Here is a 7,127-nt window from a genome sequence, read left to right as displayed (position 1 = left end):
GGGTATTTCTCATGATTTACATCAATCATTCATCAAAATACTGCCATGTGTTGGCAGTTATGAAGACCTTCAAAGTATCACATAGGCTTTACGTTCCTTCAACAAACCCCCTTTCCCCTCACTGCTAATTTTTTCAATTTTTTTCCTACAGTATTATTCTAAATTGCTAACTTTTCCCTTCTATTCCTTCAATTTCAGTTAAAGCCACTTTGTTAAAAAAGAAGAGACCACAAACTTGGTCAAGGAGCTGAATCATTTTTGTGGAAAAACGGACTTTTAAAATCCATTAAATTTAATTCATTTAACTGTCAGTCCCATCTCCCTTAAACTATTCTTATTGAATGCCCGTCACATTTTCTACAGTGTTTTTATTTTATTGTTTTTGTATCATTTACAAGTTCACAAGTTTACCAGAATGTAAATCATTCATATAAATTAAGAAGAAATCAAGTACATACTGTATCCTCTTGGTACACCACCCCAGTAAGAACATCACTTCCTTTATGTACTAGTTTTTGTACATTAACCAGCTCTCAATCAAAACACTTCTTTCCCTATATATCTGCTACTGATAATTTGATAATATTTATACGAAGATTTATTAAAGGACTTCTGGAAATCAAAATAAACCATAATAAGATCCAACTTTTCTCAATCCACAGCAACAATCTGCTAGAACATAAAATATTAATTCTAGTATCTTCTTATTGCCATATCTATAATCCTCTAGTTAGTTCTACTTGTTTCCATAATCTTGCATGTAACTCAAGTAAGACTTATTGGTGTATAATTGGTTCAGTTTTATTGCCATTTTTATGAATGGGTGCTGCATGAGTTATTTTCCAGAGAAAGAGTATTACCCTTGTCTCGGGTAAATGATGAAAGTTTTTTTAACAGCCTCTTGTTTCCACAAGGTACAAATTGGTAGAATATAGTGAGATCATAGAGATTTGTTTCAGTGTTTCTAGTACCTGTGTAATGTATAAGCTAATTATATGCTAATATTGTTATATATTAACTTTAATAAGAACTTTCTCAGCCTGAGCTAATTCATGCAACCATTTTTTTCCCTGGGAAAAACTTTAGTGAAATATAATTTTAATACATCAGCCATTATTCTTTAATTGCTTAAATTGTCTTCATTATTAATACTGAAACATGTCTGAGACCGTTACTGTTCATTGCTGTTATAACACTTAACAAATCTTGTTATTTTAGCCTACACTGGAATATTTTTCTGCTTTTCTTTTTCTTATATTTTTTTGACCAGATTTATTACATTTACATTATCTGGATCCTATTTTGAACTGTTGACTTCTCCTTCCATGTTTCTTAAAATATATATAAAATCATATGAGCTACTGATTGTTTTACTCTTGTTTTACTTTAGACTAACTGTTGCCACCCATTTCCTTCTGATTCATACATTTATCATGTCCCATTCTGCTTCTTATAAAGTCCATCTTTCCCATTCACAGTTTTATAAACCTTAGTTTTGTGACAGATCCCACCATCGCTACAGTAGTTTCAGGGATCTGGGGAAACAAGCACAAACAGAAAAAGGGGTGCAGGAGTCTTTATTGAAGAGGTTCAGATCTTCCATTCAAAGGTCTACTAAATAACTGCCTCTAACACCCAACAATGTCTAGTAATGTACAAGCTGTTTCTATAACAGACTCACCAATAATAGAACCCCCTGTGAGAATGTGGGCTTTAACCCATCACCAATAATCTAATAATTATCACCAAGTGAGCCTATTGACAATTGTCAGAGGACTTTTGGCCTCTAGTGGCATGTCAGATGCTACTACAGTCTCTTCATAGGCCAGTCTGCCACAGGTGTTTTAGTTGTACAGTTTTTAAATTACACTTCAGAACAAACAATATTATGAACACAGGTCCTGACTGTGTGGTTCCAGTAGATCTGCTTTCATTATTCCATCAGGATTATGTGAAAACATTAGATCAATACAAGTTAAAACTGGCAGCATATTAGCTCTTAAAATTAACTTTAGATGACTTTACTTAAGGTGATTTTAAAGTTAAAGTAATTTTATCTAAAGCAGACTAGTAAACTAGTTCTTCATAATGAGTTCAACTCAACTCACCGGTAACTGGCTTCACTTTTTAAATTCTTTAACAACTAAATTCTAGTGGGAAAACAAAACCCAGGATAAAATTAGCCATTCTACAAAAAAAGCAAAAAATCAATGTTAACTAGAGGCACCAAATTTCCACAATTACTAATTGATAAGAAAACTGTAATTTATCATTAAATGGATTTCCACTTAACCCAACAATTAACCCCTAGATAGAAATCGAACAGTTAGAATGCAAAAAACTCATTTTCTGATTTCCCATTTCTCAATACTTCAATAGAACATTAGATCTATGGAGGGGACAGAGGGGAGGAGAAAGAGGAAGGAAAGAAAAAGGAAGAACGTGGGAGAAAGGGGAAGAGAAAAGAGTTATTTCAGAAGCAGTTTCTATCTTCCTGTCACACAGAATGTGCATGTTCATGCTTGTATAATGTTTGAAATGCTAGAATTGGGTCGTATAATATCACACTTGTGTATAAATTGTGTGCAACCATGAAACTAGGTACTGTATATTCATTCTGCATCTGTGTCACCTGGGAAGTACCTGTACCTACTGTACTGTATATCCATACCTATACTTTGTATACTGTATTTGCATCTGTAATGTACCTTTACCTGTACCTGTGCTTGTCACTGTAACTGAATCAGCATCTGTGCCTATATAATTACCTGTACCCACACCTGAATTTATGTATTTATCGGTCTCTATAGGTATACCTGTATCCATTTCCTTATCTATACCTGTATGTGTGTAAAAGAAAAAAAAGATCAATACAGGTTTTCCCTCTAGTGGTTTCTCTGGCTAACAGAATAAGATGTTACTAGCACTTGTTTACATCACAATCACATACTAATGCAGAAGTTTCAAATGCTTGTGTTTTTTCCCTCTTACTCCTAGTATTTAAATTAGGACAGCCAGCTCTGCTCTAACTGCTGGATTGAACTCTTCAGGACCAGGCTTGGCCACTCCTGTTACAGTATATACATGTACTGTAGTTACTTGGTTTATTTTTCTCTGGGATTCTCCCTGCAGACATTCTTATGATTCTCATTCCATTTTTCTGCGTAAGTAATCTGTAATATCTTTACAGACTTTACAATGAAAATCTGAACCCTTTACCAAATAAAAATCTCACCTGTAATGTTTCTGAGAATGTAGTCCCCAGCAACCACTATGTCTCTTTGTCTTGTGCTTTTGTGTCACTGTTAATGTCTGAATACCAGTGACACCAAACGACAGGTGTCTGCACTTCAGTCCTTGGGATTGTGGCGATCTTGTACCTGCTATCTTGAGTTTCCATGACTTGACTGTTTGTTACCAAGTCCCCTAGTTGTGCAAAATTCTTACGGTGATATTAGGTAGGCTTTACTAGATGAGCTTCTGAATTTTATGTGTTTGACAACCTGGTAGCAGCTCCTCTCTGTAAGTTTCTCTGTATTGCTGTGATGATATGAGAAATCATCATGAATGTGAGATTGTCAGTTTTGGCATTTTCTACTCCAATGAATTCAGTTTTTCAGAGTTTTCTGTGAATGTTGTTTAGCTGTTGGGGGTCTTCCAGCATGCTTCCCATGATACACTAGTCACAGATAACAGAATTGGGAATCCAGTCCTTGGAACCTGATGTTTCTTCATGCCATCAAAACACCATTTCACTTATGCTCTGACATCCTAACTAACCCATCTTTTTTGATCCACATTTCTATTTAAAACCAAGGAAACAATACAAGCTAAATGCCAGCAAGAGCCTAGATTTCTCCATAATGCACGATCAAATAACATGCTGGCTCTCTTCATCTAAGAAATCAAGCATTCAAAACTAAACTGCAGCCTTATCAACAGAATCTGCAAGAGGTTTAGTGATAAAACACCCACAAGCTCACATCACAGGCATATTCTGCTGAGCTTGTGTTTTCCTGCATGCTTACTTTATGAATACAGTACATTATTTTGTAATCTTACCCCCCATTTACTGTGTAACTTACAACTTTATGTTTTTTCTGCATCCTGGAAATTAAAAAATACACAGTGCGATGCTAATAGAGTGTTTTCACAAAGTCATCTGTGACTGTATAAAATTCTATTACATCTACAGTACTTCCACTGTATTGGTAACTATAGGTTGTCTTGGAAAAAGGTATGACCAGGTATGACTAGTATAAAGAATCGTTTTTAAAATAGAACTACTTCTTGAAACATCTCTTGAAATATCTGGAACATCTAAGTGAACAAATATATCACACTTTATACTGTATGTTAAAACATTTATACTGTATATTGGAAGCAGCTAACAGCTAACAATCTAGACATTTTCCTCACAAATATTTTGGCTCTACTGTGATTCTTCAATGAAACAGTTAGTAGCTTTACATGAATAGGCAGTAACATTAAATTAACATTTAAATGTAAATTATAAAAATAAGTGCAATAGATATGAAGGTAGATTGTTAACATGGAAGTGAAAACACGGTCCTTGATTCAGTTACAAATTTTTAGCTTTTAAATTTGGATTTCTGCAATAAGGAATTTGGTGTTCAAAACAAGTACAAAAACAATACCACTGAAAATTCATTTTTAAGAAATTATATGATGAAGAAGATCAACAGTCCAAATACTGCTCTCCTCCTTAAAGTGGTTTCATGATGAACAAAACATCGGTTTTATGGAGGTACTGAGGTGTCAATCTCAAACTAACCAAAGTTAGCAATTCTCAGACAAAGCTGAACATCTAAATACTTTCTAAAGAAAACAAAGATTTGTCAACTCATTATTCTCAGGATATTTTGGTCTGGTGGAACACCTGCCTCTTTTATTCAAGAGGTAAAATTATAACCTATTTAAACCATGAAACCTATTGAACTACTGTATATTGAAAATTACATGCAAGTGTGTTTGTTTCTTTACATAGAGGTGACATTTCGCTAAAAGGTCGTATTTGTTTAGAAATAGGTTAGTTTGTTGTGTGTAAACATTAAAGGACAATAGCAAGTGATAGGTAACACAACAAAGACTATGTGCAGTTTTTACCTCAACCTTTTAATGACATACAATATGCAAAAAATATATTTTTCTACTTATGTACAGTATTGCGACAAGTAGTTGTTTTAAAATTGTCCAAACTTTCTGCATTTACATGTTCACTGCATGGCTCTTATATTAATAAAGATCACTGGCCAACTACTTCCCTCTTCATTTACACTATTGCTTATTGAAAACTGCTACAGACCTGAATCAGCAAAGGTGCTGAAATGTAGGTGAAGGTGACTAGAGCAGTTTCTCTGGAGATTAGAATAATAAGGCTTGAAATCACCATGAAATTCCACTTTCAGACTTGAGTTCTGAGTAAAGGTTAAGTGAAATGCCAAGAGATTTCCTGGAAAAAAAGGATTTCTGCCATCTAAATGCTAGCGGCTGAGAACAACCACAGCAGGAAAGCTAAAAAAAGGAGTATTAGTATAGCAATTAACATTTCATTTTTAAACATTTTTTCCTACGTATATAGAAAGTAAAAAAAGAAACACTGTGGAGCAGTGGATAGGATTGCTGCCTCACAAGGCTAGGTTCAATTTTGAATGTACTGTATGCGTACTGTACAGTATATGGAGTTATCTTCAAGTTCAAGTTTATTGTCATTACACTCATATACATGGTATATGGTATAACGAAATGCTATTTAGCTAGCTCTCGGACATACTGTAAGTAGTACAAAGAGAAAAAAACAACAACAACAACAACAACAATACAATTGTGCAGCAAAAGAAAGACAGAGACAACAGGCAAAAAACAACAACAGACGATGTGCAAAAAAACCCAAAAAGGTAACAGGTTATGTGCAAAAATATGCATCAACAGAATAAAATAAAGGGATAGAAATTATGGGGAGTGAGCTTTTGACATGTATGGTAGAGGTAGATTTTCAATGTGTGTTTGGGTTTTTGGTAAGAAAGAAAGAAAGGAAGAAGGCACTGTTAGGTTCAGATCATAGGTGAGAGGTGAGTTGAGAGTGAGAGTGAGAGAGGCTGGGAATTAAACAGTTTGATAGTGCGGGGGTAAAAACTGTCTCTGAGTCTGGTAGTCCGGGCCCGAATGCTCCGGTACTGTTTTCCAGATGGTAGCAGATCATAAAGTCTGTAGCTGGGGTGTGTGGGGTCTTTGATTATGCTTATAGCTTTCCTCAAGCACCGTCTGTCATAAATGTCCTGGATAGATGGGAGGGTAACCCCAGTGATGGACTGGGCAGTTTTCACCACCTGCTGCAGGGCTTTGCAGTCAGCAGCACTGCAGTTGCCATACTACACTGTGATGCAGCCTTTCAGTGTGCTTTCTGTAGTTCATCTGTAAAAGTTAGTGAGGATCTGGGGACATATCTTAGCCTTCTTCAACCATCTTAGGAAGTACAGGCGCTGTTGCGCTTTCTTGATCAGACAGGTGGTGTTGAGAGACCTTGTGAGGTCACCAAGGAATTTAAAGTTACTGACCCTTTCCACTTCAGTCCCGTTGATGTGGATGGGGCATCTCCGGTTTGCAGTTTCCTGAAATCAACGATCAGCTCCTTGGTTTTGCTGACATTGAGGGTGAAGTTGTCATCATCACACCATGTTGTAAGGAGATTGACCTCCTCCCTGTAGGCCCTCTCATCGTCTGTGATCAGACCTACAACTGTGGTGTCATCGGCAAACTTGATGATGGAGTTGGTGTTGTGTTTGGCCTTACAGTCGTGGGTATAGAGGGAGTAGAGCAATGGGCTAAGCACACACCCCTGGGGAACCCCAGTGTTCAGAGTTAGTGTGCCGGAGGTGTGGTTTCCAAGCCTGACAGCCTGAGGTCTGCCTCTCAGAAAGTCCCAAATCCAGTTGCAGTGGGTGGTGTTGAGACCCAGTGCACTGAGTTTCTTGACTAGTTTCTCTGGGATGATAGTGTTAAAAGCTGAGCTGAAGTCGATGAATAGTAGTCTTGTGTATGTGTTCGTTTGCTGCACTGTGCAATGTCCAGCAGGTGGATGCTGCACATTGGTGGTGGTGGAGGGG

The sequence above is a fragment of the Lepisosteus platostomus genome, chromosome 4, assembly GCF_059453375.1.
Source record: "Lepisosteus platostomus isolate fLepPlt1 chromosome 4, fLepPlt1.hap1, whole genome shotgun sequence".
NCBI classification, from domain to species: domain Eukaryota; kingdom Metazoa; phylum Chordata; class Actinopteri; order Semionotiformes; family Lepisosteidae; genus Lepisosteus; species Lepisosteus platostomus.
Note: the sequence above shows the minus strand (reverse complement) of the source record.